The sequence below is a fragment of the Gekko japonicus genome, unplaced genomic scaffold (assembly GCF_001447785.1).
Source record: "Gekko japonicus isolate JY-2015 unplaced genomic scaffold, Gekko_japonicus_V1.1 scaffold418, whole genome shotgun sequence".
NCBI lineage: Eukaryota > Metazoa > Chordata > Lepidosauria > Squamata > Gekkonidae > Gekko > Gekko japonicus.
This window is the reverse complement of record NW_015167544.1, coordinates 199,390-218,417: the sequence shown is the minus strand read 5'-3', so window position 1 is coordinate 218,417 and position 19,028 is coordinate 199,390. Positions and strand designations below refer to the sequence as shown.

At 42.3% G+C, this 19,028-nt stretch overlaps 1 protein-coding gene and 1 long non-coding RNA gene across 2 annotated transcripts in view; one reads left to right on the top strand and one right to left on the bottom strand.

The window, feature by feature from the left end:
- The window catches only part of SPSB4 (splA/ryanodine receptor domain and SOCS box containing 4), a 141,170-nt gene that overhangs the window by 45,787 nt on the left and 76,355 nt on the right, over window positions 1-19,028 (top strand). The gene's annotated exons all lie outside the window — the stretch shown is intronic.
- Window positions 14,163-17,127, bottom strand: LOC107112478. Its single transcript, XR_001482591.1, has 3 exons — window positions 16,805-17,127; window positions 16,084-16,192; window positions 14,163-14,209 (listed from the first exon to the last, which is right to left on the bottom strand). It is a non-coding gene; the product is annotated as an uncharacterized LOC107112478 (long non-coding RNA).

Genomic DNA, 19,028 nt, shown 5'->3' with positions numbered 1-19,028 from the left:
CTGCAGCCCTTTCTCACACAACACACTCTGCCCAGACCCAGGCAAGATACAAAGAGACCGTCCTGGGGACAAGTGAGACAGTCCTTCAAGAAAGGCCCTTTTAACCCCAGAAACAACAGGAATTTGTCCTTTCAAGTTGACAGACCAGATGCAGACGCTAAGTCTTTCAAGGCATGACTCATTGCACGCTCTGGTGGGCGGGCGACTACTCTACTTTCTCGATGCATGGACAGATGTGCAAGTAGACGCCTGGTCCTTGGACATTATCTCTCAAGGCTATTCCATAGAATTTGAAAACTACCCACCGGAGCGCTTTTTAATCTCACTGTGCCACAAGAACCCTCAAACAAGACGGATAATGCAGAAAGCAATTCAGCACCTCATGGAAATCAAAGCAGTGGAACCCGTGCCCCCTCAACAACAGGGCCAGAGAGACTATTCTATATTTTTCACCATTCCCAAAAAGAACGGGTACTGTAGGGCCATCCTAGATCTCAAATATGTCAACAAGTTCATCAAACTTCGTCACTTCAGGATAGAGACGCTTCGTTCTGTTTCAGAAGCCATTCAGCCCAACGAGTTCCTGACGTCAATAGATTTAACAGAGGCATACCTACATGTACCTATCCTGCTATCCCATTGTCAGTACCTGCGGTTCTGCGTGGAAAATGTCATTTTCAATTTCGAGCCCTGCCCTTTGGGCTTTCAACAGCACTGAGGGTGTTCACCAAACTCCTGGTCAACCTGGTGGTGAACCTAAGAAAACGGGGCATTCACCCATTCTTAGATGACATCCTGATAAGACCCAGTTCTCAGGAGAAGTTGGTGCAGGACACTCAGGCTACAATTCAATACCTTTGATCTCACGGCTTTCTGATAAACCTGGACAAGTGCTCTCTCCAGCCATCTCAATGCCTGGGACATCTAGGCATGATAATAGACAGGAGGAGGTGCACTCAATTTCTCACCAGAGAAAAGATGGAGAAGACCAGGAGGCTAGCGGAATTAGTGATCAGGAGCCCTTCCTCTCCATTGATGGCTTTAGCCAAACTACAGGGTCTGCTCGTGGCCAACACAGAAGCACTCTGCTGGGGACGTTTTCACCTCAGACCTCTTCAATCTTTCCTCGGACCGTATCAGTTTCAAATTATAAGAAGGCGAACCTTGACCTCTGCATACCACTGAAGGTCAAGAACAACTTGACTTGGTGGACCAAGTTCGACAATATGCGCCAAGGCAAGCAGTTTATGATACCACACCAAGTCCAGCTGTTTTCAGACGCCAGCCTGAAGGGTTGGGGAGCAACACTGGACAATCATCTGGTCCAAGGCCTCTGGACAGCACAGGAGTCCAAACAGCCCATCAACATGCTAGAATTAACGGCCATTTGATTGGACCTCCTGAGTTTCAAAGAGCAACTCCAACAATGCCATCTATTAATCAGGTCCGACAGTGTCTCCGCCAAGACATATATCAACAAGCAAGGGGGATCCAAATTTTCAAGACTTGACAGGGAAGCAGTGGCCCTCCTGTCTTGAGCAGAGACACATTTGGCATTGATACGAGCCAAGCACATCAAAGGCACAGCCAATGTGCACGCAGACTGGCTAAGCCGGGAAACCATCCAGCCAGGGGAGTGGTCTCTGAAGAAGGAGCTTTTTGAGTCAATAACAGTGAAATTCGGCACTTCCATCCTGGACCTCTTTGCCAGCCCACACAATCATCAACTACCACGGTTCATGACCAGATTCTTTTACCCGCAAGCAGAGAGAATGGATGCTCTGACATCCTCGTGGCCGAAAAGACTTCTCTATGCTTTCCCATCGATCCCCATCATCCCCAAGCTCCTTCGGAAGATCAAAGAGCAGAGAGCAGAAGTTCTGGTGGTTGCTCCACACTGGCCCAGGAGACCATGGGTCCTCCACCCTTCTGCAGATGTCCACATCACCTCTGTTCCCTCTGACACAGTCACCAAACATGCTTCAACAGGGACCGATATGGCACTCGCATCCAGACTGGCTCTGCTTAACTGTGTAGAGATTGAACGGAACAATTTCCTGAGCAGAGGTTACTCTCCAGAAGTCGTAGATACCATGCTGGCCTCAAGGAAACAAACAACGACCAGGATTTACAACACTGTTTGGAAAGCCTTCGTGCAATGGAGCCGGAGGGAAGATGTTGATGTCCTCCACCCTCCACTGGAAGTGATATTTGGATTTCTACAAAACGGCCTAGAGACAGGCCTCAAGCCAGCCACACTTAGAAAGCAAGTAGCGGCACTGGCGACAGTTTTACCAATGCTATACGGTTTCCAGCTGACTGATCACCCTGACATCCGACGCTTCCTGAGAGGAGTGACTGTTAAGAGCCCTCCCACAATTCAGTGTGGGAGGCTGCACACTGTACTGTCAGCGTTAACTAATCCGCCTTTTGAACCAATTGGAGTAATACCTTTGCACTGGCTACGACTGAAGACTATTTTCCTCGTGGCAGTTACATTGGGTTGGAGGTTCTCTGAGTTAGAAGCCCTATCTATTAAATCTGATCTCCACATATTCCATAAGGACAAAGTAGTCTTATGTACGGATCTGACTTTTCTACCAAATGTCCTCTCTAGGTTCCATCGATCACAATAAATTTGTTTGCCATCTTTCTGTCCGTCTCTGACTCATCCCAGGGGGAAATCCTGGCACAAGCTGGATGTACGTATGTGGTGTGTGTGGTGCAGTCCTAGCACCCTACACTGATCGCTTTTTGGATCCCACCCACAAAATAGACCGAGAGTTGGCTCGAGATAGCCTTAAGACTTCACGGGGGAGGCCCCTTGCAATCGGAGCACCGACCAGTCACTGGCTTTCAACTAGCAGTTGGGTCCGGGGCGGCTAGCCTCCAAGAGATAGCCCGCTGAAGGAGAGAAAGGGGGAAAAGCCTCCTACGATAGAGTGCCCTCTAGGGCCAGTCACTCAGACAGCAGTCGTTCACACAAATCTCTGTGGATATTACAGCAAAGGTTTTTCTTCCACGTCTGCCCATCTGAAGAACATGTGTCGACTAGCGTGTGTTCAGACGTTCAGGGTGATCCCAGCGGTGCCTCCAATTCTGTTAGCCAAATTGCCTTTAATTATTAATTAGTCTAGGTGAAGTTATGATTATTAATGGGCAATAGGCAAATTTGGGTTCTCACCAGTGTATACAGAAGTGCCACCTTTGCTGTAAGTATCTGAACAGACACAGAGACTGGATGTAGTGAAATATAATGTCTCTTTACTGAAAGATATATATCATTCAAACAATACACACACATTTATACATATGCTAGGAAATAAAGATAGATTTTTAACACAGTTGCTTTAGCAGGATATTCGTTGGTTGGACAATATTTACCTGTCTTCATTAGTTGAGCCGTTCCAATGGAAGAATGGAGGGGTTTAGAAATAGAAAATGGTGAACACGTGCTCTGAACCAGCAGAACCACGTGGACTCTAGCTGCAGACTAGAGGTTAAAGATGGAGGTAGAGTGTGAGGATAGCAAGCTGGACATAAGAGGGTTAAAGCTTCGATAGGGGTTGTGGAGAGGGCAAGTAAGAGAGAGACCATGTGGTCGGGCAGTATCTTTTATAACGTGGTGTGGGGGGCTGGCTAGGCTGGACACATCCCCCTGTGACACTTTCTGTTAGTCCATCCCATAAAATATACTATTGGCTGGCTGGAAGAGGGGAGGAGGACTAAGGAATGGTCAATATTGAGAGCTAGAAACTTGATCTGGGGACTGGCACCTGGATGAATCATCAGGCTAGGGCTATTGTCTCTTAATTGGATTTGTAGGTAGCTGGAAGAGGGGGGGAGAGGTTGCCTACATGTGTTGGAAGAAACTCCTTAATGGTGTCTGGAGTTCTCTGTCCTCATGGCATGACATCTGAGGCTTCGTGCTGGCTTATGGAACTGCTTCATCTCACAGCAGGTAAGATGGCTGGTGACTCTGGACTATCACTGTGGCAGCAACACTAAAGGAAGGTGTCCCTCTTTCAGGTGTGCAGTCTCAACAGGTATTCTCAGGTCTCCGTGTTGTACAGTCCCTTTGCACAGTTCATATTCCATAAAAACCCATTGATAGGCTTGCATGGCAACACTGAGATGTTTTCTGTTTTACAATGTTGTTGTGGTAACCTGCTGGTATATCAAAGATTCCAGTTATAATCACAAAGTATTAATTAGAAAAAATATTATTTAGAAAGAAGTCATGTGGGTTCTAGATCAAGTAAAGTCTGAACTCTCCCTAGAAGCTAAAATAACCAAACTGAAGCTATCATACTTTCGTCACATTATGAAGACAAGAATGCTAGGAAAAGTGGAAGGCAGCAGGAAAAGAGGAAGACAGATTGACTCAATAATGAAAGCAAGGCAGTTTTGAAGGTCATCCATGGGATCTCCATGTCAGAAGTGACTTGATGGCCCTTGAACACTGTTGTAACACCACTGCACTTGAGTTGAGATGTTACCATGTTGTCTGATGTTACTAGAAGCAAATGAGAGAAATCTTTGGAACTGCATTCTCTAGGCCCTGGATGTTTTGAGGTTCTACTTGCAGTTCTTGTGTACATTTTTGAGAAACTGTGTAAGAATACATTGGACTTGTGGCTAACTTCTTCAAATAAAATCTGACTAGGCTAACTGGATTGGAATTTCATATTGTCAAGAGACTTCATCTGTCACTTGAATAAGTCTGTGTTTGTGTGCATGCTTTAAAATATGCTGTCTTGGCTTTTATGCCATCTTCTGGGTCAGACTTCTCATGTATGCTTGTGAGAGTCAGAGGATCTTGATGTCTGCTTCTAGCATATTTGTAGAGCCACTGTAAATGTTTAATAACACCATCCCTACACATTTTGCTGGTTCATTTCATTCTGAATTTTTCACATTCTTGGTTAAGCACCTTGGAAAAGGAAATAAATCGGCTTTTTACTTAGTGTTATATCAGCAGATTTGAAAGATGGGTGAGTATTTGCTGAATGCCTCTTTTAGTTTTGTGGGGGGGAACTCCTGCATTCCCCCCATCTTTCTCCATTTAGTGAACATCATAGTCTATATACTAAGAAGTAACCTGGTTTTTAAACTGGGGGTGTGGAGGAAGATTTTGAAAACATTTTGTGCTATGGCATGTGGTTTTGGAAGGCAAAAATAATGTGCAAATCCTTGGAACCTGCCTAAAATATTTCTCTGGGTTCCAGCCATTGTTTCAGATTAAATTGGTAAAGGTGTGTAAAAGAGAATCTCTTGGCTGATATACAAAAGAAATTTCTGTGAAGGGAACTTCAGATGTATTGCTTAGAGTTTCATTTCTGATTGTGCAGCAGCAGCTCATGCCATAGAAGATATAAGTACTTTAAAGTTTTTAAAAAGTGGCTTAGCTCTCTAGCATTTACAACTAGTACATTGAAATTGGGGCACATACTGTGGGAGCATGGAAATACTCCTTTGGCTCCCAGTCTTACCTTGTCTGGATAGCTAATAGTCCATTGATCAGTCAACAGTTTTCATTGTCCAATAATAGATCTCACCATTATTTTTTCTCTCTTCAAAATGATTGTGTATATATCTAGGTTTGTTAGACTGAGAGCCTTTGCTATGATACCTCAAATGTCTTGGTGTCGCAGCTGCCCTATCCACTGTGATTGATAGAATAAACTGCAGGAGGTCATGTAGGTACTTCACGTTTTATTTCTTCAAGTTGGATTGTCAGTTATTTAGAGATGACCCCTTAAGCTCATGCTTACTTCATAACCATCAATGCAGAGTGCAGTCCTACTATATTGAGTTGGCCTGATGACGCTGAATAATCATAATCCATTAACAAATCTATTTAAAGATACAGTGTTTTCCAAAGCCACTACAAAGTAAAAATGCTTACAGTGGTACATGAGTGTTGCCAGTGGCATTTAAATCTCTGAGTGCTAATCAGGGTTTGACTCACTCAAGTATGAGGAGGGCAGTAGACTGGCAGATGGAAAACTGCTCATCCATGAATTTAGGTTGTCCAATTGAATCCCATATTTAGGTTTAAAACTGCAAGCAGATACAGAAATAGCTCATGCAACATTTACTACAGTAAAAAATTTAAAGGGAAGCAACCATTGTTAACCATACATGAATATGTACTTAATATTTACTTATGGAAATCAAATCAAAAGATCAGGCCCTGATCTCCAGAGGAAAAGAGAAATCAAGACTATTCTTTTTATGTTGTATTTTGTGCATGTGAGTCTGCAGAAGAAGAAGAGATTGGATTTATACCCCGCCCTTCACTACCCAACGGAGTCTCAGAGTGGCTTACAATCGCTTTCCCTTCCCCTCCCCACAACAGACACCCTGTGAGGTAGGTGGAGCTGAGCGAGCTCTCTTGAGAACTGCCCTTAAGAGAACAGCTCTGAAAGAACTTATGACTTACCCAAGGTCACACCAGCAGCTGAATGTGGAGGAGTGGGGAATCAAACCCGGTTCTCCCAGATTAGAGTCTGCACTTCTAACCACTACACCAAACCACTACACCAAACTGTTTGTGCTTGCAAGTTGGGAAGTCATGGTGACTTCTGGCGACCCCTAGTGGGGCTAGGACATTTCAGAGAGGTGGCTTTGATATTACCCTGCCTCTGCATCGCAGCCCTGGTATTCCTTGGAGGTCGACCTTCCAAGTACTTGCCAGGGTCAGCCCTGCTTAGCTTCTGAGATCTGACGATATCAGGCTTGCCTGGGCTATCCAGGTCAGGGCCAAACCGTTCATTTTTAATGAACAATTAAGAATGTGCAGAAGACTCTAGTCAGTTAAACTGTACCACAGGCTGTAGAAGTGATTGAGAGATCATTCAAGGGCTGAGAAATGAATGGAACAGAAGGCAATCTATGAGTGGAGAAGAGTAGGATGAATATTGTATTGTCATATGAGCTGAAGAAAGTCTGTACAAAATTATCTACTCATTAATTGTCAAATCATAGCTGTAAATCTTTGTATAAAGAAGAAGAAAATGGATAAACTGCTTCTTTATGAAGAGCATTCCAAAGCCTTGAGTTAAACTGGTCAGTACTGAGGTCGGTCAACTGGCTTGGTGGTGATCAATTCTGGCTGGGTTGGAAGCATAAAACATGTTTATGGGTGATTCTGCATCTAGCATTTGTTTCACGTTTTCTCAACTGGGAGGGGAAAGTGCAGCTCAAAACCACATTCAAATACCTCGGGGCAACGCTATACTGACTGCAAAGTCACCCCTGAATGGCCATTAATCTATGTAGAATGTACAATAAAATCCTACGAACTCGAAAGTGGCATGGAGTGTGGAGGCTACCATAAAACCCGATAATCAAAGGAAGTGAAACCAGCATGCAATGCAGTGGGGAATTTCTGTTTCAGTGTAGGTTTCATAAAACAACGGAGGGAATAGCCAATGCAGAATCAGCCAGCCTCACACAGGAAAAACTACATTGGGCAACAAATGTCACATTGAGAAGAAGTGTTAAGAGGTACATTAATAACAGTAAGTTATTAATAACGTAAATAATAACATAGTAAGTTATTAATAATAAATAATAAAATAGTAAGTTATTAATAAATAAATAAGTTATGAATAACATAAATAACAGTAAGTTGTGCCTGGAATCTGAGAATAGATATGTTGTTCCCAAACCTCTTGAACAGTGACCAACACAATATTTAATACAGTACTGGGAGCAAAAAGTGCCTAGGTAAGCAAAGCAAGAGCTTGGTGAGTTTGTTTTGACGCCTTCATCAATCAGTAATCATTTTCTTTATATACGTACTAGGAAAAAGGTCTGTTGTGGAAATAAATACAATGATCTCTAGAAAGAGGCTCTGGGCGGGTGTCCCGGCCTTGGACACTCAGTGTCAATTTGCTGTAACAACCTCAGCAGGGTATAACGACACTGAGTCCACCATTTTCTCCAGAGGAACTGATCTCTGCTACTCTGTGGAGTCTATGGCTTTGTACCTGTCTGAGGTCCCACGCCTCCTGAAACCTCACCCTCTCCAGGCTCCATCCCTTACATCTCCAGGAATTTCCCACCTGGAGTTGGCAACCCTATCTACTTCCCAGCCAATCATCAACCTACCTTTATTTCTCCCTCACTCTTCAGCTTTCCACCCCCCACACACCTGCAGCCTCTCCCGTGCTCTGAAGCCCTGACTTCTACGTCACATTGGCTGTCATACGGGGGCTACCTCAACAGCATATAAGGATACAGAGCCCACCATTTTCTCCAGAGGAATTGATCTCTGTTATCTGGAAAGCAGTTGTAATTCTGAGTGATCTCCAGCCCTCACCTGGAGATTGGATACATTTTACCTCAGAACAGCAAACTGTTTAGAATGTTAAAGGCAAAAGCATTGTCGCATATGCAAATGACCTCTGTGTTCTGAGGCAAAGGCCAATGAGGCTGCATATGCAAATAACCTCTGTGTCCTGACTGGCTATGGGGGGAGAGGAAGAGCAAAATGTTTAGAATGTTGGAGGCAGGACTCAGGAAAAGCAGCCAGTGGATAGGGAGATGACAGACCTCTGAATGACAGATCAGAGAGCGAACTGATTTTGGAGTGTGTGGAATGTTCTAGAGAAGTGCCACCACCATTCGGCTATTATTTATAAGGGAGATGCTGCTGCAAAACATGGTGATGATCACTGGCTTAGATGGCCATTGGACATATTCATAACGAACAAAACTTAATGGCTCTGAGACGTGATTAGGTGAATGGAAGCAACAAGCTCATAAGAGGGGTGTCTTAAAAATAAAGAAGAGGAGTGTGTTAGAATACCATATGTTGGGAACATCCAATGAGCTGGGGCTTTTTAGCATAGTGTATTGGTTGGTGTCACACTAGGACCTGGAACAACTGGATTCAAATCTATACTTGCCATAGATGCTAGCCAGATGAATTCAGGCCATCACAATTCCATAACCTAACTTACAATACAGGGCTATTGGGAACATTAGTGAAGAATATGATGAGCTGCTTTGGATCCCATTAGGGAGAAAACTGGAGTATAAATGGGGGGGAAAGCCTTCTCTACTCTGCTTGTAAGGTTTCTAGAAACATCTGTGTGTCACTTGTGCAAACAGGATGGTAGTTAAATGAATCCTAGGGTCTGATTCAACAAGGAAGTTACATTTATGTTTAGAGTGCATCTCTGAGGTGTGGAAAAGAATTCACTTAAGGATGAGAAAATATATCTTAACATTGTCCAGCAGTAGCTCATGTGCTTTTGCTTTCCTGAGCAGAAACTTTCAAAGATGACCATTTTGCATCTGCAGTGTAGTGTTCACTGATTTTGGTAGCTACAGACTAGTTTTTCAAGTCATTATGAAAATCCGTTTGCAATAACTGGTCTGTAGCCAGTGAAAACATCCTGGTATATGCAAAGGCGATCACAGTTTACTCTGAAAATTAAAGGTGGAGGGAGGAGGAGCATATGAGTCCAGAGGGTAGTCCTGACTCCTGACTTCCTAATTAGGGATGGGAAGTGATAGAATGTTGTGTCTGTACCACTCCTGTTCTTTGTAATTGACTGCTTTCTCATGTGACGTTTAAATCTGTGTCTGTATTTGCTGTAATGTACAACTTTGAATGTTAAGCCTACACTGGCTAGAATGTTCAAGTGATTTAAAGTCAGTGTATTTCCACTTTCGACCCAGAACAAAGCTACATTAACAAGCACCCCATTTTGAAATAAAAACCTTTCTTATTTTGCTTCTCCTTTGTGTACTTAGTCACTTGATAATTTGCTTATTCTTGTATTATCTTTTTAGCTATTTTTCTCTTAAAACTACTATTTTTAATATGTTGCATGTGAATGAACAGGACAAAGTGCAAATACCAAACTTACTACTAAGTATGTTTAATCTCTCTTTTAATATAGTTTGCCATTCCTATAAAGAGACTAATTATTTAAACGGGAATATTTTGATAGACCAATGCCAAAATAGATAAGTGGTAATGAAATTATCAGAGATATCCAATAGCAAAACTAATTTTTTACACAACGTGACAACTCAAGTTGGCTATTCAATATTCTGAAAAGTGCAGAAGAATTTATCAGTATTAAGTGGAGTTAATGGTTTTGGAAACAACTTGAAGTTGTCAGCTAAGAGTATGGCTTTACGTAAAGTTCAGTGACCTTTTTGTGTAGTCTACTAGTTCTATTCTTTTCCCTCCAGAAAGCTAGGTGGTAAGTCTGTTTTGCAAATGCTAATTTGATTATCATATCTCAGTTCTCTGGGAAGCTGTAGAAAATTCAATAGGGTTTTTTTCCCTGGACTGTCACACTTTGTCTTTAAAAATAATCACATGCAGAAATGTTCTGTAGAAAATACTGAACAATATATTCAGGCTGTGACAGACTAATGTTCCAACTGGGAAGGAGAGCGGGATAGAGATAATGCACTTAGGGTCTGCTTTTAGATGTCGGTTTATAAGGTTGAGTACCACAAGGAATGGGAAAATGCCGTGCTGCCCTTGTCCAAGGGAATAGAAGCCATAAAGAATGTTTATGATTTTTTTTGTTAGTGTGTGTAAACAATATATGCAATATTCCTTTGGGTATGAGAAATTGATTTGGTGCTGCTTTGACTTATTTTACAAGAGCTTACCTTGCACTAAAAAATTAAGCCAGTAGAGATGTAGGTGGTGACCACCGAGCAGCCTATAATCAAATCACATGTCTTGGGAAAAGGTCACATTTAAAACCAACTTTGCAAGCATTGCTGGAAGTTTCAGAAGGACAACCTTAGTGGACTGGAGAAGCTGTCACATTTTTGAGAGCAACTGGTCAGTTGCATTTATAAGCAATAGGCTACTTTGTTCATGAAGTCTCACAAACCGTGAACTGGAGTGAACCTCCCCCTGTTTGCGAACTGGTTTGGTTTGTGGATCGTCCCTCCCTCCTTTCTGCAGGCAGCAGCTCCCTGAGGCCAGCAGAATGAAAGGGGCAGGAGAGATCATGCAAAAGCCATTTAAAGGGACCGTTCCCTTTAAATGGCTTTTGTAAGTGGGCACTGTCTGTGAGTGAAGTCCAAGTGGCATGTTCGCCACTTGCTGGTGAACTCACCACTTAGACTTCACTTGGCTGTGATGTGTGCCAGCAGTTTGGTTTAGTGGTTAAGTGCGCGGGCTGTAATCTGGGAGAACCAGGTTTGATTCCCCACTCCTCCACTTGACCTGCTGGATGACCTTGAGCAACCCATAGTTCTGACAAGAGCTGCCCTTGAAAGGGCAATTCTTGAAAGAGCTCTCTCAGTCCCACCTACCTCACAAGGGTTGTGGGGAGGGAAGGGGAAAGGAGTTTGTAAGCCGCTCTGAGATTCCGAGTGAAGAGCGGGGTATAAATCCAATTTCTTCTCTTCTTCTCTCTTCTTCTTCTAAAGGGAACATTCCCTTTAAATGGCTTTTGCAAGCCATTTCAGTGATCCCTTTTGCCCCTCTTTGCTTCCAAGCAGGGGGAGCGAGAGGGAGCACTGAAATGGCTTGCATCCTCTTAAGCTGAAATAGATGCAGGCTGTTTCAGGGGTCCATTTTGCTCTCCCCCCCCCCACTTAGAAGCGAAAGGGAGAGTGAAAGGGATTGCTGAAATTGCTTTTATTATGTACTAGGAAAAAGGCCCGTTGTGGAAATAAATATAGCGAGGAATTAACACAAGTTATGAGTCAGGCAAGAGCAGACTATTTAGAGGTTCAAGAAATGCTAGAAGGGGGGGCAGGGCGACGCTATGTGCAGAGCGGTCGCGTGAACAGAGAGCTCCCGATCCCGATCCCTTTCCCGCCCGATTACCTCGACTAAAATCATGCCAAAAACTGAACAAACTCACAAGGCAGAAGCGGGTAAGCAGAAGAATATCATTACCTTTCCAAAACTTGCTAAAGACTCCTTAGACCCATCGCTTCATCGCGCTAACACTTCCCGGCCCGAAAATAAAATGGTGGGCGCAACTGATCGATCAGACCAGATATTGCCTGAATCTTCCTCCTCCACGATCCTGGACTATTTAAAAAATATGGAGGCAGGCATATACCATAGAATTGATAATCTCTCGTCTCAACTAGAGAATATGCAAATGTCTTTACATCATACCACTCAAAAGGCAGAAGAAGCCTTAGAAACAGGCCTGGCCAACAGGGGGAAAATTGAAACTTTACAAAAGGCCTCAGATCTCCAAAAGGATCACTTAATTACACTTGAGGCAGAACTAAAAGCTGCTAATTTGAAATTCAGAGGCCTTTCAGAATTGGCTGAAGAAAACAAAGATTTAATAACTTTCATGGCACACTTTATTGCGTCATCTTTAAAGCTTGAAGAAGGGATCCTTCCAATTATAACAGGGGCAGCACGTTTAGGCCCAATTCCAAGGAGTGCACACCCTAAGCCAAGAGACATTGTTGTTACCATCCCTGATGTTCGAGTAAGACACACAATCCTTGAAGCTGCTAAACACCCAGGTCACTTTCAATATAATGGGGAACCTATTCAAGTATACCCAGACATCCCTAGAGAGGCTATTGCAATAAGAAAAGCATTGAAAACCACCACCTCTAAGCTACAAAAAATGAAACAAAAATACAAGTGGCTCCCCTCAGGGAAACTTTATGTAGCATATCAAGGCCAACGCTTGTATGCTTGGGATGAAAATAGTGGGAAAGAACTGCTTCAGGCTTTGGATCAAGAACATCCCATGGAACAAGGAGATAAACATTCCTCTAATAAAAGAGGACGCTCCCCATCGTCTCCACAAAAACCAAGCAAACTGCCTGTGTTGTCTCATGTAGGAGACTCTATGTGATTTAATACAAACTTGTTAATGTTAAGCTATGGATATGACTTTAATAATCTATTCAAAGATGTTATATGCGCATGATTTTGTTTATTTCATTTATAGAAAGCGAGGGCGGGGAGGGTGATGGGGGGGGAAGTCTCCTCTGCTTCATTAGCTCCCTGTGTGTGGGTGTACCTAGAAGACTGTATTGTTGCAGTCCCTCAGAAAATTGTTCTGAGGCTCTAGGTACCTTTTGTTTAGTGTTATTTGTAATAGTTCAATTTTATACAGGTTGATATTTTGAGTAACGTGATAAATTTTTGGTAAGCTCTTTGTATACCTTGTATATATTGTAGTTGGGTGTTTATTTGCCTTAACTCTTATATTGAGCAAGTTTGAATAATATATAAATTTTGACTGTTTGATATTTCTTAATACCATTATATATTTACACCCAGATATTCAAATATAATATTTCAGCTTGGCACAAATGTCGGATACTTATACTTTTAGATCCATTAATGTGCATGGTTTAAACAACTGTATAAAACGTCGGAAAATGACCTCCTTTATATTAAAAGACAAACCAGATGTGATCTTCATGCAAGAGACGCATTTAAAAACACAAATAAAGCCTGTCTTAAACGTTGGTTGGTATGATCAGCAATACCAAGCAGGAGGCTCCTCGAAAGCCAGAGGTGTGGCTATTTTACTGGCTAAGTCGATTCAGTTCATCCTGAAAGATAAATTAGAAGACCCACATGGACGATACTTATTCTTGAAAGGCATGCTGGACCAAGAGCAAATCACCTTGGCATCTGTGTACGCCCCGAACGACTCTCAGGAAAAATTTATAGATGACACCTTGTTGAAACTGGATCAATTCAAAGAAGGTCAGGTGATTGTTGGTGGAGATCTGAATTTGATTATGGATCATCATTTAGATAAATCAGGCAAGACGCAAAAGACCATGCTTCAACACAACAGGTTTTCTAAACTTCGAGAACTTTTAGGAAAATTCCACCTCCTTGACGCTTGGAGAGAGACGCACCCAGGAGAAAGAGACTATACATTTTTCTCCTCCAGACACCACTCATACTCACGCATTGATTACCTGCTAGTATCAGATAACATTTTGCCTAAACTAGCATCTACCTCCATTGGCCCATTTGTTTGGTCTGACCACGCTTATGTGGAATTCCGACTCCAAAAACAGATCAAACACCACTCGCAACGCACATGGAGACTGAACAACTCTCTTTTATTACAAGACGACATAAAAGATGATCTGACGCAGACAATAAATCTTTATTTCAAAGAAAACTCCAACGGTGAGGTTAAAGATCATCTCGTTTGGGACGCATTCAAAGCGGTTCTTCGGGGGAAGTTGATTGCGATTTCCTCTAAACGGAAAAAAGAGAAAGAACGGTTTATCAAAACCACACTGAATCATATTCAAGAATTAGAAACTCTACATAAACGTACTGGTAGCAAGAAAATATTTAAAGACCTTTTGGCACATCGAAAAATATTAGAAGCACATGAAACTACAAAAATACAGAAAAATCTTACTTTTATGAAGCAATTATATTGGCAAAAAAATAACAAAAGCATCAAACTTCTCGCCTGGCGAGTTAAAAACAAACAACGACAACGTAAAATTTTATCAATAAAAACTTCAAAGAACGTTATGACCACGGATCCAGAGGAAATTAACAAATGCTTCACACTATTTTACGAGAAGCTTTACAGCTCCACTAATCCAAAGGTGGATAAAATCCGAGACTTCTTAAGACAACATCACCTGACAAGAACCTTACAACAGGAACATCGAGATTATTTGGACCTTCCAATCACCAACACTGAAGTTCGAGACGCACTGAAATGCACGAAATCCAACACTGCTCCGGGTACGGATGGCTTCGGCCCTTTATTTTACAAAACGTTTCAAACATCTTTAATTGAACAATTCACAATAACATGCAACCATATAATGTCTACGGGTCTTCTTCCTCCATCTTGGACTGAATCCAAGATCACCACGATTCCTAAAGATGATTCCAATAGAGATTCACCATCCGCATATCGTCCAATTGCTCTACTCAACTGCGACGCGAAACTTTTTGCAAAAATCCTTGCCTCTAGACTTCAGCGTATTCTTCCTAACTACATCGCTGATGACCAAACGGGTTTTATCCCCAACCGCACACTCACGGATAATATCCGTAGAACTCTGAATCTCATAGCACACTCCAACCATCAATCTACGGAATCCCTTCTGCTCTCGATCGACCTTGAAAAGGCCTTTGACAGTTTGGAAACCACCTACCTCAACCAACTTCTACTGGAAATGGAGTTCGGAAATAGGTTTAGATCATCTATCAAAGCTCTCTATGCGGCGCCCACTGCCTGTATCCAAACTAACGATATAATTGGAAAAAGGATCGCCATGCAGCGTGGTACCAGACAAGGCTGTCCCCTGTCGCCGTTATTATTCGCACTAGCAATGGAACCGCTAGCGACCGCCATTAGAGAAAACCCCAAAATTAAAGGTATTCGTATAAATGATTCTATACACAAAATCAGTTTATATGCTGACGACGTTGTCCTTTTTTTAACCGAACCGGCAGCTTCTTTAACAGCACTACAGGAACTCTTCAAAGACACGCAAGATCTGTTCGGCTTAAAAGTCAACCTTGGAAAATCTCAAATAATTCCAATCAACATATCGGATGATACAAAACACTCCATTCAATCCAATTTTCCGTATAAATGGAATTACTCCTCCTGGCGATGTCTCGGAATCCATATCCCTACAGATTTACAGGACCTCCTTAAATGCAATCTTCAAGCACTTTTTAAAGACCTCCGAAATAAAATGAAACAGTGGTCTTCGATGCAATTTTCTTGGGCAGATCGGCTTAGTGTCATCAAGAGCATTCTTTTACCAAAATTTTTATTTATACTTCGCTCTCTACCAATACAAATCACGAGAAAGGAACTTTCTAATTGGCAGACGGCCTTTCTACAGTTCTTTTGGAATTACAAAAAACCACGAATTAGCTTTGCAGCCCTAAAAAGACCATCAAAAAAAGGAGGCTTTGATTTCCCGGATCTACTCCTATACTACGAAGCAGTACAACTCTCCTCAATCGTTAAGTTGCTCACCGCAGAAACTCACCCAAGCTGGCAATCTTTGGAAGAACACATATGTGATCAGATACCATTATCGGATCTTATTTGGCAAACGAACGTGGAAAGACATGAAAATGTTCACCTAATATCATTCTTGGAAGCGGCTTTGGAAGTTTGGGACCGCAGACGTCCGGATCTATTATCAAAAAACTCTGTATTATCTTCTTTTTTAAACCAAGACTGGTTCATCCCTGGAAAAGAACCGAAAGCTTTTCAATCTTGGAGACAAGCGGGAATATCTAGATTGATAGACCTTCTTGATAAAGGACTTCCTCTCACGAAAGCTCAAATAGAACAGAAAATTGGCGAAAAAATACCTTGGTTTCGTTATTTACAAGTTCAGCATCTCCTAAGGGAAAAGATTCCATCACATACTCCCAGTAAATCTTTCACAGACTTCGAAAAATTGATCATTTACAAAACAGATAATATTAAAGGCTTAATTTCTAAAATCTATAAAATCCTTGTCAACACCACAAAACAGACAGCTTTAAAATCCCAAACTCATTGGGCAAAAGATTGCCAAAATAGGATTCAACAGGATCAATGGCCAGACATATGGTCATCACCAAACCTGTCTTCCAAAACCTTCAACATCAAATTAACTTCCTTCAAGACTCTACACCGATGTTATCTGACCACTGTACGTCTGTGCAAGATCTATTCCGTTTGTGATGACAAATGCTGGAAAGGCTGTGGACAACCTGCGGACTTTCTTCATTGTTGGTGGACTTGCCCCTTCATCCAACCATTTTGGTCTCTTATCTTGACTCAAATTAAATCCATCGTAGGAATTGACTTACCTGCTCTTCCGGAGACGGTCCTCCTAGACATCCTTCCTGATACCTGTGAAAGAAAAACACAAAGAAATTTAACTTCAATTTTATTAGCTATTGCCAGGATAACAATCGCTCAGAAATGGAAAAGAAGCTCCTCACCTAACCTATATGACTGGCAAAACAACTTGTGGGAACATTTCATTTATGGGAAAACGACTTCTCCTCAATCACAGAATGCTGTTGAAAACTTTCAGGCGATCTGGTTCCCAGTAGTTACGTACTTAGCTAGAAACGAAATCATCCCGAAGAATGAACATCTTAAGGACTTATTACACTTTTAAACATTAGAATCCACACAAGAGAATCTTGTTAGACTGAATATATCCTTACTTAGGCGTATATTCTGCTTGTTCCATATACAGTTGTTTATTCCTTTATGCTTTATATGGCTATCGTTAACCTGACTTATGTTGTATTATACATGTAAAATTAATAAAAATTTAATTGGAAGAATATACATGAAGCAAGAAGGATAAGAAGAATATCCTACAGGGGGCATTGGAGGGGTTAAGTAGCTAGCATAGTCAGATTAAGGACTTCCTGGTAGTTTCAAATGATCCCCTCCTGAAGGCTAATGAGGCTGCATATGCAAATAACCTCTGTGTTCTGACAGGCTAGCAAAATGTTTAGAATGTTGGAGGCAGGACTCAGGCAAAGCAGCCAGTGGATAGGGAGACCCTCTGAATGACAGATCAGAGAGCAAACTGATTTTGGAGCATGTGGAATGTTCTAGAGAAGTGCCACTACCATTCGGCTTTTATTTATAAGGGAGATGCTTTTAATTTGTTAGCCATATTACTGTCCATTCTGAGGGGAGAATCCTGGGGTATATATGTTGCAAATGAATAAATTGATGTATATTAAAATTAAAAGGTTCTCGATGTAGCATATTTCTCTAGAAATATTTCAAAAACCACCTGAGGTTCTTTTCTACTGCTACAGACAGACTAACATGGCTACTTATCTTCTTCTGAGGTTAGATATATATGTCGTGATAGCATGGTCAAATAAAAATTCTGGTAATACGTTAGTAATGCCATGGCAGGTAGAAACAAATCTAACCAATATCTTTCAGAAGTAGAAAAGCATATCACTAAATGAGTTATTAAGAAGAGGAAGAGATTGGATTTATACCCCGTCCACTATCCAAAGGAGTCTCAGAGCGACTTACAAACTCCTTTCCCTTCCCCTCCCCATAACAGACACCCTGTGAGGTAGGTGGGGCTGAGAGAGCTCTGACAGAAACTGCTCTTTTTTTTCAAGAACAGCTGTGCCAGAACTACAAATTGCCCAAGGTCATCCAGTAGGTGCAAGTGGAGGAGCTGGGAATCAAATCCGGTTCTCCCAGATTAGAGTCCGCATACTTAACCACTACACCAAACTGTAATTTAATGTTAGTAATAATAATGTTATTAATAATGTAATGCCTAATTCCATCTCCTGTTGGCACCTGGGTTTTGGCCACTGTGTGACACAGAGTGTTGAACAAATGGGCCATTGGTGTGATGCAACATGGCTTCTGTTGTGTTCTTATCACAAGACGGTCAAGAAAACTAACCACTATGGTATGATCACGAATATTATTTTTTGATCTTGCTTTCTGAGATACATTGGCTATTAGCAGGGGTCGTTTCGTAGAAAAAGAGCTAGGGGAACTCATTAGCATAACTCATTAGCATATGCCACACCCCCTGACATCACCGGAAGCGCTGCCGCCGGCCTTGCAGCTCCACTGCTGAGCCCCATGAGGAGCCCGGCAGTGGACCTGCAAGGCCGGCGGGAGTGCAAGGAAGCCCCGCGAAGGCCCTCCCTGGCCCCAGGCAGGCAGGGGTGGGGAGAGGCAGGGAGGAAGCAACTTACCCTCCCTCTTCTCCTGCCTTCTCCTGGCTGAATGAGTGCCGGAAGCGGGGCGGCTGGAAGCAGGGGGCGGGCTTCGTCATGTGCCTCGCCCCCCGTACCTCACCCGAGGGAACTGCGATCCCCCGCGATTCCCCCTGAAATGACCTCTGGCTATTAGAGTGATTGATTATAAGAATAAGGACTTAGGAAGAACAAAAGAAGGTACATGCATGCCCTGTGATTTCCCGGTCTCCTAACCTTGTAAGATCATGATTCGTGGATTGCCTGTATTTGGGTTTAAGCCTTCTGAATAAAACTGAACACTTCAGTATTTCTGAAAAAACTGGGC